The 11,847-nt window shown below is 45.9% G+C and overlaps 1 pseudogene; it reads left to right on the top strand.

Annotated features, from left to right (window-relative positions):
- The first annotated feature begins 4,183 nt into the window (after positions 1 to 4,183).
- On the top strand, positions 4,184 to 9,360 carry LOC124692407 (annotated as a pseudogene).
- Positions 9,361 to 11,847: the final 2,487 nt, after the last annotated feature.

Genomic DNA, 11,847 nt, shown 5'->3' with positions numbered 1-11,847 from the left:
ATGTATGGAGAGTGCCTTCCCTGCGAAAACATGGATATTAAACAGTGAAGTTCATAAAATACCAAACTAGGGCATACAATGCACTAGGACCAAGTAAATGACTTAATATTGGCCTATATATTATCAGGCAAATGATTTGGAAGGGTTGTATTGTTTCAGGGCTGGCCAGGAGCCATACATACTGTCTTGTTAATGAAGATACTACCTCCGGTTTAGAATAAGTGTCTCACTTTTGTCTAGATACGGATGTATCTAGATACATCCATATCTAGAAAAAGTTGAGACACTTATTTTAGCACGTAGGGAGTAGATGCCAATATCCATTTCTGATCTGTATTTTCCTGGGACTGTAGTGCTTCATGCCATGTCTCTTGTAACGTGATAATATTGATTCTTGTGAAACCTAATGCTGGCTTCTTATTTCGCTATTATATATGTAGCAGGTAATCTGATCAAAAGTGCTTCCTTTATGCAGGGAACTGGCAAAAGATTCTGTTGTTTCCAGGCATTGCTTTGGATCATTACATGGTGCTCATGAGTCCATGTATTAACCAGACATGGTTCGTTTACTTGAGAAATGTGTACATCATGATATGTGATATCATAAAACTAATACCTTTGGTGGTTAGTAATTTCCGTTATCTGGTTTTGTACTGCAAATTTGACGATTTGTTCAAATTTTTGTTTGGTAAAGGAACCTGAAGAACTGTTTGAGATGATCTCGCAAGCATTGCTGTCTTCTGTTGACCGTGATTGCCTCATTGTGTAAGTTCCACATATCTCAAACTCCTACGCATTACTATACCAAAAATATGCATGTGCCGAACTAAAGAACCTCAAGCACGAAAATGATTGTTTGTTATGTTTTCGCTCGTACCTTCAAAACATGCCGCTGAAAGCACTTGTGTCTGTGTACTACCTCCATTCTGTTTTAATTAATGAAAGCCCAGGAATGAGCATATGCATACGCAGGTCACTCTTGCATCAATTAAAATTGACCGGAGGTAGTACTTTGTTACAGCACACCTTTGCAAAAATTGATTGGAATAATTTCATTTTAATGTCATGCGATTGCTCTTGTGCTTTTGTTTGACCTGATGATACTGCCTGGGAGTATATGATATCACATGCCCTCTATGATAGTTCGGACTGTTTGGTTCATATTTTAAGGTTGCTACTCATTGCAAGTCAGCTAAATCAGACCACTTAGGGTCATATACTCCAGTTTCTGAATTGTGGTAAGATTGCTTTAGAGTAAGCCAATGTATTTTGTTTTGACCAGTTAAGCCAACGTATTATCCACATTCTCTTGCATATTCTTGATGACCCAACTCAGGCATGTTTGACAAATAATGTGGGTACAAGAACGAAACATGCTGGGACATCTTCACTATTTTTGGATCACACAAACCTACCATTTACTATATAGTAACCCCAGCCCCAGTATACCCATCACTTCCATTATGTCGTTACGGCATAGGAAACAAATTCTCCCACACAAATGGCGACCTTCGGTAGCATCAACCGATCACTTTCATTATGTCAACTTATAAAAGGCTAAAAAGAAGATGATCTGTATAGTCCGTGGCAGTCACCTGACATGTACAACCATGCTCATGTAACTGCTTGAATCAATTCCTACAAGATTTTGACACGTTACACATAAAACTTACATTCCATTTTGATGTCTTGTTTGCCCATGGAGGCCATGATGATCATCGCTTCGTGGCGACGGGATGCTGTTTCTCCGGCCAGTTGAGCTCGACCTCATGGGCACAGTCGGCGGGACGGTGCCTCTGGGTGTGCTCTGCTGGCGGTGTCAGCGGAGGCCGAGCAGCTATTCCGGCACTCGCAAGGCGCACATCGATCGACAGGCGCCGCGCGCGCGGAATCCTCATTTTAGTAAAATTTAAATTAATCAAAGCTTAGCTTTGGCTGAAGTTGACGGCCCTATGTACCCAACTACTGGTTGGCTGGTCCTGAATTATCTTTGCTTGGAGCTCACTACTGTTTGGTCCTGGAAAGCAAGAGAGGAACGCCCGCTTTTTTTTTTTTTTTTTTTTTTTTGAACAAGGTCACCCGAGAAAAGCTGCTATTGATAATCTGGAAACAAATTTCAGATGAGTCTATGAAAATTACAAAGAGGACCCTAGAGGAAACTAAGAAACGCGATCAAGTCCTCCAATATCCTCCTCCAGATCAAGCTCCGGCCAGCAGACTGCGACTTCATCGCCGGGGAACTAGCCACTTGGCGACGAAGCACAGGAAGAACCATTGGCGGAGCAGAGCAGCATCGGAGCGACAGCCCTACTGTCGTTTGGTCCGACGCGCAGAAAACACGTCGGAGAGGAGCTCCTGAACGATACCGCCGCCGGCAACAATCGACTCCCGCTACTCAACCACCATCACGGGGCATGTTGCAGCGAGAAAGAGAGGCGCCGGCGAGGAGAACAGCGTCAGCAGCAAGAGGGAGAAGAACAACTGCAGAGCACCTCCGGCCCCCTCACCTCCACGGCCGGCCAGGCCAGAAGGGAACCAAGCAGTTTACCTCCTTGCACACCTCCCCCGCCACCATGGCCGGCCAAGGAAGCAAGGAGACAACCTTCTCCCCTGCTGATGACTCCTAGGCGCCTTATCGAAGGGTGGTGCCGTCGACAAACGTTATTTTCAGGCCATAACACTGTTAACAGTAACATGCCATCCGCTTGGAACGGAATCTTTTTTATATTGCATAAGATTGAATTATTTCTTGTTGAAGAAAAAAAAAGGAAACAGTCACATGGTGGTGGTTTGTTGCCGAGAAGGAGTGAGAAAAAGTTGGTACACGTATTGTTTGGTCGCAATTTCTAACTCTCGGTTGACCTTGTTCTGTCCTTACAGCGAGGTCAGCCTTACGGGCCGCGGGATCGCGATCCGACGACTCACGGAGAGCGGCTCGTCTAGTTCGCTTGGCCCCAGCGCACAGGTTGTAACCAGCCAACCAGGAGAGTACCCGTAGCACAATATTGTCTCGTCGGAGAGAGACTTTTTCCCCATTTCGCCTCCACTTCCGATTGCTTCGATTTGCTCCGCCGATTCGCAGACCCAGTGGAGATTGAACGGTGCTGGTCGTCGGCGTCGGTTATACCCTTGACGCACCGGCTGAATCTTCGCGGTGGCGGCTTCCCCACGGTGGTTGCTGCTTCACATCGGCGGCGGCTTCTTCTTCCATGTGGCACCGGCTACATAGTCGCGGCGTCGACTAAATCACTGTGGTGTTGTCCTCTTCCACGTGGCGCCGACTACGTCCCCGCGGCGACGGCTGCTCCCTAGCGGCGGCGCCGGCTACATCCCCGCGGCGACGGCTGCCCCCTAGCGGCGGCGCCGGCTACATCCCCGCGGCGACGGCTGCTCCCTAGCGGCGGCGGCGGCTGCATCGTCGCGGCTGTATCTCTACCACGGAGACACCAGACACGGAACAGAGTACACCGCAACTCCTCAACACACACACTCTCTCGGCCGTCCAAGCTCCCGGGCGAGGCCGGCGACCGGAGGCTGCCGCCGCGGCTCATGAAGATCGAGCCCAAGAAGCTCGGCCTCGGCCTCGGCCTCCTCGCCGGCGGATGCCTCGCCAACCTCTTCGCCATCTACTCGCCTGTATCCGGTGCGTACCCCGATCCAATCAAGCATTCCACTAGCTTTCCTTTCCGATCTAGTTTAATTTGGTGCGTATCGGGACGTATCTTTCCGGGGGCTTCGTTGCGTCAAAGTAACGCGACCGATTCGATTTCCAATTGATTTGAACCGACCCAAATTTGGACGGGTTTCGTTGCGTGAAAGTAAAGCAACCAATTCGATTTCGATTCCAATTCCAATTCAGGTCCATATATTCTCAGAGGGAAATTCCGGGAACCAGATCCAAACTCTGTCTCTGATTCCCCGAGCAACACAGCGCACGAAAAGCAGCACAACTCCCCGCCCCGCGCGCGAGCGAAAACGCCCAGCTTTCCTCGACCCGCCGCCCGCCGCCCGCCGCCCGCCGCCGTTCGCAAAGCCGCAGCCCGCCGCCATGCCGAGTCGTCGCCGCCGCAACCGCAAGCGCCTCCTCTCCTGCGTCGGCGCAGCTTCGGTGGGCGCGCTGCTCTTTTTCGGCGCCCACTCCTCCAGCATCGGCCTCGGCGGCGGTACTTGGCCGCAGCACCAGGACCAGCTCTTCCGGTCGCCGGGGCCACCGCCGCCGGAAACCCTAATGTCGATGCCGCGCCAGACGTCAGAGGCCGATCTTTCCTTCGCGCGGCGCCTGTTGCCCAACCGCCACCACTCCCCGCCGCAACTCCGGGAGGATGCCGTCCTCCTCCCGGACCGGGAGGTTCTCGTCCTGTCCGCTGACCCTGCCGTGGGGAACGCCATGTGCGTCTTCCAGGGTGGGGCGTCCTCCCCGGCGCGCGCGCTCGGGAGGCTGCCGGGGCCCGGGCGCCACGCCTACCTCTGCCCCCTGCCCGGCTCAGAGCAGCCGCTCCAACCACCACCCCTGCTGCTTTCATCTTCCTCTTACTCCTCCTCGGCTGCTCCCCCTGCCACTGCCCCTGCCCCTGCCCCTGCCCCTGCCGCGGATTTCCACAAGTTGCTCAATTGGAACAACAGTCTCGTGTTTGATTCCGCCCCTCTCCCCGGAGGCGATCTTCTCCTCTTCGCCAAGGGCACGAACAGCCGCCAAGGGGTCATCAAGACTGCCACTTCCAACATCCAGTGCATCTACAGCAGAGACTCCGATGGCACGGTGGCCTCCTCCCCGCCACCACTTCAGCCCAGCAGGTGATCAGGTGCCCCCCTCCACCGGCTCCTTTAAGTTCCAGCAACCTCCATGTCACCGTAGCCCTCAACGGCCAGGAGCCTTTACCCTCACTTGCCACCTACGATCCACAAAACACTGCCTTGCCTGTGACACGTGAAAGGAAATCGATCTGTGCCTGCACCATGGTTCGAAATGTCGCCAAGTTTCTGCCTGAGTGGGTGAGGTACCATGCAGCAGTGGGTGTTGAGAAGTTCTTCCTATACGACAATGCAAGCGAGGATGACCTAGCAGGGCAGGTCTCTAGTTTGAACTCTGCTGGCATTGATGTCTCCACCGTTTCCTGGCCCTGGACCAAAACACAGGAAGCAGGGCTTTCTCATTGCGCAGCCACGAATCAACCTTCCTGTGAATGGATGGCATTCATGGACGTTGATGAATTCATTTTTTCACCAAACTGGAACGAGGTCGAGAAGCCTTCGAAATCGTTGCTTGACTCGGTTGTTTCTGTTGATCCGGAGGTTGGCCAGATATTCCTCCCCTGCTACGATTTTGGTCCCTCTGGCCAAACAGCACATCCGCAGGAAGGGGTGTGCCAAGGCTACACCTGCCGGCTGACGAGAGCTGAGCGTCACAAATCATTGGTCCGCCTTGATGCGGTGGCAGATTCGCTTGCAAATTCTGTACACCATTTTACACTAAAGTCTGGTTTCCACAAAATGTGGACTACTTTGGCTCGCATAAACCACTACAAGTATCAGGCTTGGACGGAATTCAAATCCAAATTCAAACGACGCGTGTCAGCATTCGTGGCAGATTGGACAGATCCTGTTAACCTGCAATCCCATGACCGGGCCCCCGGGCTGGGAGTTGATCCTGTCGAACCAGTTGGCTGGGCGGAGAGCTTTTGCGAGCTTAAGGATTATACCATGAAGAAACTAAGTGAGAAGTGGTTCGGAATTGGGTCTGGAGTCCGTGGAGGAATAACAGAGTTCAACTCTAACGGTGACATTGCTCCCTCCCCCTCTCTTCCATAGCTTATAGTAGTAATATAAAATAACTAAAGCTAGTATATAAAAAACAGTCAACTTGCCAAAAAAATAAAAAATATAGCCCTTAACTTCATTAGTATACACATTTTTACAAAGAATCAAGGCATGCCATTTTTACTGTTTATACCTGCATATTACAAATGTCATTACTAACATCAGTATGTTTTCCTTGCAGTTTTCTCAGCTATTCACTGTCAGACAGTAATCTGCACTTGTTTTCTTCAAATTGAGCTAGTTTAGGATTTCTGGCCAATGATGATATATTCTGGTTACCTTTTGGTTTTATTGTTTTTTGCCATGCTCCTTTTGCTGAAAGTGTAAAATCCATAAGGCAGACACATCAGGAATTTGTTTCTCTTTCGACTTTACTTGGTTCAAATGATTAAAAGCAATCAATCTGAGGCGGATCAAAAGTTTGCATGGTCTCTTCGGTGCAGATGATATATATGAATTAATCTAAGGCCTTCTTTTTTCCTGGATGTTCTTTTCTGGTGCAAAGGATGTGCATGAGTCCATCTGAAACTCATCGACTGGTTGAGCCTTGTGCAGCATAAAATCTGAGGCCAGATGTAGCTTAGCTCTTTTTTGTTTCACTTTTGTTGTTTGGGGTTCAGTGCTTGGTTCTCTAGCTTTTCTTTTGACTGCATGGTAGTTTCTGGTTTTGCATGAGGTTATTATTGTTTTTTACATGTTATTGGCATGCTTCTGTTCGGTTGGCGTCACCTGTTCTTCTGGGTGCAGGTACGGTACATTTGGGATTTTGAGTGTTCAGTTTTTGTTCTTATTCTGGTTTTTGATCTCTTGACTCTTTATTTTGCAGTTGTAGTTTGGTGGGTGTCGGTGGCTGCTGCTGCCGAATACCGGTATTTTGGTGAGCTATTTCTTTTTTTAGATGTCTTGGTTGTTCTTCAATATTTTATGATTGGAGTTTTTTGCGGTTTCTGATGGATTACAATTTTCCCCCGAGGTCCCACCATCCAAGGAGCTCCAGGCGCGTGCTAAAAGGACCTCGCCATTGCTCGTCTTTCCTGATTGCCTGGCAGGATATGTAGCTACCTTTTCTTCGGCAACATGGCATGGACTGCAGGGATCTTCTCTGGTTGTTTGGTTAGGTTTGCAACTGACTTTTCTCCAATCTTTCTGGGAGAATTGCACATTCTTTTCTTCCCTATTTCTCTGATTTGTTCTTTCTGCAGTTTTATTTCTTGGTTGTTTGTGATTGGGAGGAACTGCTATTGTCAGAGAGAGAGGTGTCACCAGTCACCCCCTGCGTTTCTTTGTTCAGCCCTCAGTACACAGGCAAAACTCGGTTATTGTGGATCCTAACCTTGGGCTAACCTCTCTCCTACTCTTGCTCCTTATGTGCGTGTCCTCACTTATTCTTCAGTTTGTTACCTTGCAGCCAGTATTATATTAAGTAGGGGTACTCTAGTTCTTCGACCCCATGCTTTCTAGTTGCTTAGTGAAAAACTCAACAAAACAAATTCAAGTTGACCCGTTCAAAGTTGTATTGTTAATGTTGACAGTATGCCAAGGTCCATTCCCATCTGATCTCTACTTTCCTTGAACTGCAGTGATTCATGGCAAGTCTCTGGAAACATGATGATATTAATTCTTGTGAACCCTAATGGTGGCTTCTTGTCTGGCTATTATATCTGTAGCAGGTAATCTGATCAAAAGTTCCTTTATGCAGGGAACTGACAAAAGATTTTGTGGTTTCTGATCAAAAGTTCCTTTTTGCCAGTTCAATAGTAATTTCTGTTATCTGCTTTTGCACTGTAAATTTGACAACTTCTTTGTTCAAATTTGTATTTGGTAAAGGAACCTGAAGAACTAGTTGAGGCAATCTTACACAAGCATCACTATCTTCTGTTGGCCATGATTGGCTTGGTGGCGGGGGAGGTTATGTTCTCAGTGGGTAAGTTCCACATGTCTCTCAATCTATATTATACCAAAAATATGTATGTGAGTATGTGACCATCTTTCTCTGCTGCCTGACTAATGCTATTCATTATTTGGGCACTCGATCTGCAAAAGTACGCTGAAAATGCTAATCCCCTCAACAAGTTTATTCGAACATCATGTTTTGTTGAACCAACACAATTTTGTTATTATTCATCATAGCATTATCTACCGTGATATATGAATTAATCCGAGGCCTATTTTTTTCTTGCATGTTCTCTTCTGGTGCAAATGATGTGCATGAATTAATCTGAAACTCATCAGCTGGTAGAGCTTCATGAAGCATAAAATCTGAGGCGTCTTAGCTCTGATTAATTCATGAATTTATCAGGGGATTAGGGATATGAAGTTACCTAACATACTTTTAGATTCAGACCTCAATGCCATGGTAATGGTATGACTATATTTTAATTATAGTCAGTAAGAATAGTACTGTTGACCATAACTCGTATACCACTTGAAGAAAAAGAAAAAGAAAAAGAAAACAGTTCATGTATCATTTATTGGTGTGCAGATTTTCGGATTTTGGCCTTGCAGTTATAGGTGTAAATCACAGCAAAGGTAATCTGAAGCTTCCCTGAACTTTGGGCTATCTTGCTCCTCAGTACTTATCATATGGTCTGTCCTTCTTTTCTTCTTGTTCTTCATCTGCAATCTACTTTCTACTGTAAACGTTGATGATGTCCTATTTTGTTACGTGCAACTATATTCAATACAGGGAAGTTGATTGAGAAGAGCGATTTATATGTATGTGCTGGGTGTAGTGCTTCTGGAGCTTTTATTGCGAAGGAGGCCAATTGAGAAGATGGCACCATCTCAATGCCAATCAATTGTTGCATGGGTATTCTAAAAATTAGCTAGAACTGGTCCAGTTAAGCAGTGTTCACTTTCAGCATGCATAGATTATTTCTGATTTCACCACCTGAATCTGGGCAATTTGCATTTGCCCATTCCATTAGCATATGACACATTTGATATCAAATGCAGGCCATGCCTAAGCTAATTGACAGATCAAAGCTCCCAACCATACATAATTGACCCTGTGATGAAGAACAGGATGGACCTGAAGCACTTGTACCAAGTACTACTCACAATCAACATTAGCTCATAATTGTTTCTTTCATTTGTTTTCAGGTTACTGCACTGGATGTGCTCTGTGTGCAGCCAGAACCAAGTTACAGGCCACTAATCACAGATGTACTCATATGTCAAGCTGGCTTCTTGGAGTAGCACATTGCTTCCTGTCGAATACTTGTCCCTCTGCAGCTGCAGCTGGTGGTCACATGTCTTCATGGCCTGAGGTTGCTCCCAGTGGCGGACGCCTCAGAGGGGCTTGCTACCGGTGCGAGGGTCGCTCGATTTGCTGTTGCTATGATGCTATCAATGGCGCTAGGCTGTTAGGGTTCTTGTGCTAGTTCAGTGTAGTAGTGTTGTTTTTTTCTCTTTTGATTGCTTGATCTTTGTTCCTCTTTGTAAGAGGACTTCCTCAACACCTTGTATCGTCTGACCGAGCTGGCTTTATTAATTTAAAGCTGGGCTGCAAAGCCTTCTATCTAAAATAACAGATGTACTCCACTCTCTGGTTCCCTTGGTGCCCATGAAGCTCTCGGAGGGACACTGAGGGTCACCGAGGAAATCTCCTCGCATGTCACAACATCGTTCTCTCTGCTGAGAAAAATAAAATAAAAGGAGAGAGATATGATCAGTACATGGCAATGCAATGGTGTCACACCGTCCAAATGTTCAGATAACTTGTGATGTTGTGTGAAGGTTATTGTTTCTCGCTCCAGTTGCCTTCCTTGGTGCTTGTCTGAGGATCCAACATATGCTTGTTGGTTGGATTGATTAGTTTTTGCGTTTGCGGACAAGAGGAGCACACATGTGATCTTCATCACACATGCCATCTTCCTTGCTCTGAAAACTGCTGTATAGATTCATACGATGAAAACATATCTCCCCCCCTAAATATAAATCTGACCTTGTCAGTGTGTGCTACATATTGTGATTTGCAGAAGTATCTAATTCATATGCTTGCTTTGATATTCTGAGCTCGATAACTTAGCTTTTCAAGATTGAATCATGATGTCAGTTGACAGGGAGTTCTTGTTCCCTTGTCCATACTCTTGTTTGTACTTGGCACTAAGTAGTAACGCATCATCAATCTCACAAGCAGGAACTGGTTTCTCTACAACTTGCAATTTGCTCGTCAACGGGCACAATTATTTTTTAGAATAATAGGGGTTAACCCCAGTTTCACTAATATGAAATCATAAGAGTAACAGTTTTAAAACATAAAGAGAAAACAAACCACCAGGGCCAGAGAAAAACTGTTCCAGCAAGTCTATCAGCCAGTAGCGTCTCTCAACATTTGAAGGTAAAATTAAACAGAAGAGATCGAAAAAAACAAGTATCTGCTATATCTCGGGTTAAAAAATAATCGAGATATCACGCGCTTCTTGTACATAGAAGCTGACATCGGGAAAAAAATCCAAGAAACCCATCAGCCAGCCGTGGAAAAAAATCCAAGAAAGGAAACAATTATCATTCAGAGAGGTTGACATGTGGGATCCATTTTGCAGTAGCGTCCTCAACGTTAACAAGATGGCAGGGGGTCCAAAGAAAAAAAACCAAGTAGCTAGAAATCACGGGTGAAAAAAATCCAAGAAACGAAAGGTTTAATGTTCAGAGAGGATGACATATGGGACCCATGAGCCAGCATGGTCCTCAACGTTTTAAAGACGGTAGGAGATCCAAAGAAAAAGGCAAGTAGCCCAAAATTAGGGGTCAAAAATAAATCCAAGAAGGAAACATTTATAGTTCAGAGAGGCTGACATGTGGGATAATTTGGCAGTAGTGTCCTCTACGTTAACAAAGGCGGTAGGGGATCGAAAGAAAAAATAAAGTAGCCAGAAATCAGGGGTCCAAAAAATCGAGAAAGGAAACGTTCATTGAACAGTCTCTGACATGTGGAATCTATTTTGCAGCAGCGGCTAATGACAGCTACTAGCAACGCCAAAAAGATCTTGATACGTGGATTTTATATAGTTATGGAATAACCTTCTTATCCGCTAGTTCTTCGGCCAAAGACTCCTGATATCGCTTGTTGGGCCCTTGATTCCGAAGTACCAGTACCGAAGGCAGACTTGAATTAGGTTGGGAAGCGGCCTAGAAGGTGCTTAAAGATAGGTGACAGTTGTGAAAACCAAGTTTAGTCGACTTGTCGGCAGCAACTGACCTTTCTTTCATCAAAAGTAGGAATGAAAGCTGGCATGCAGATAAGGAAATCTCTTTTCTTCTCTTCTACTCGGCTACGGACCTTCTAAAAGGAGAAGCAATAAATAAAAAAGTTCTAGGTTTGGATTTGAGTGAGATCCCGGATCGGTAGCTTCAGATATCCCCTCGGACTGGAATGATAATTTCAATAGATTTGTTTGCTTTAAAGCATAGTTGCAGGTAGGTTATGCTCCTTTGCTTCATCCCTGTAGTCTAAGGATTGCCAATCAAACAATAGCAGTAGACTAGCCATATTTTTGGGACTCCAAGTGCAGAGTGTTGTATCAAGGAAGTATCTTCCCCACAAGGATGACTCGAGGGTTTATATCGAACTCCCGAGGAACTGGATGGAAAAGTATTTCTCTTCTCTCTTTTTCAAGCAATCCTGCAAGTAAGTAAATGCCTTGTGTCCCCAACTCCACCGTGCGGTTGTCAAGCACAAGGTTTCGCGTAAGTAAATAACACAAGTAGTAATAAACCAAGTAATAAACTAATCTAGATAAAATAAGTAAGTAAAAACTGTAAAGAGATTGATTGTTTTTGGTGTTTTAGATGCAAATAGGAAAGTAAATATTTTTGTATTTTCGAAATAAAATAGTGCAACTAATAGAAAACAATTTAAATGCAAGATAAATGTGTTTCTTATAATAAAAAGTGGATCGGGGTTCATGGGTTCACTTGACTATTCTCTCGTAAAGTTGTGGTCACTACTAGGAAAATGGCTATAGGTGGGGAACACCTTGCCGGTGCACCATCTTTTCGCCGCACCGGTGGCAAGTGGTGCCGGAG

This window comes from Lolium rigidum, chromosome 2 (genome assembly GCF_022539505.1).
Source record: "Lolium rigidum isolate FL_2022 chromosome 2, APGP_CSIRO_Lrig_0.1, whole genome shotgun sequence".
NCBI lineage: Eukaryota > Viridiplantae > Streptophyta > Magnoliopsida > Poales > Poaceae > Lolium > Lolium rigidum.
Note: the sequence above shows the minus strand (reverse complement) of the source record. Positions and strands in the feature narration are given on the sequence as shown.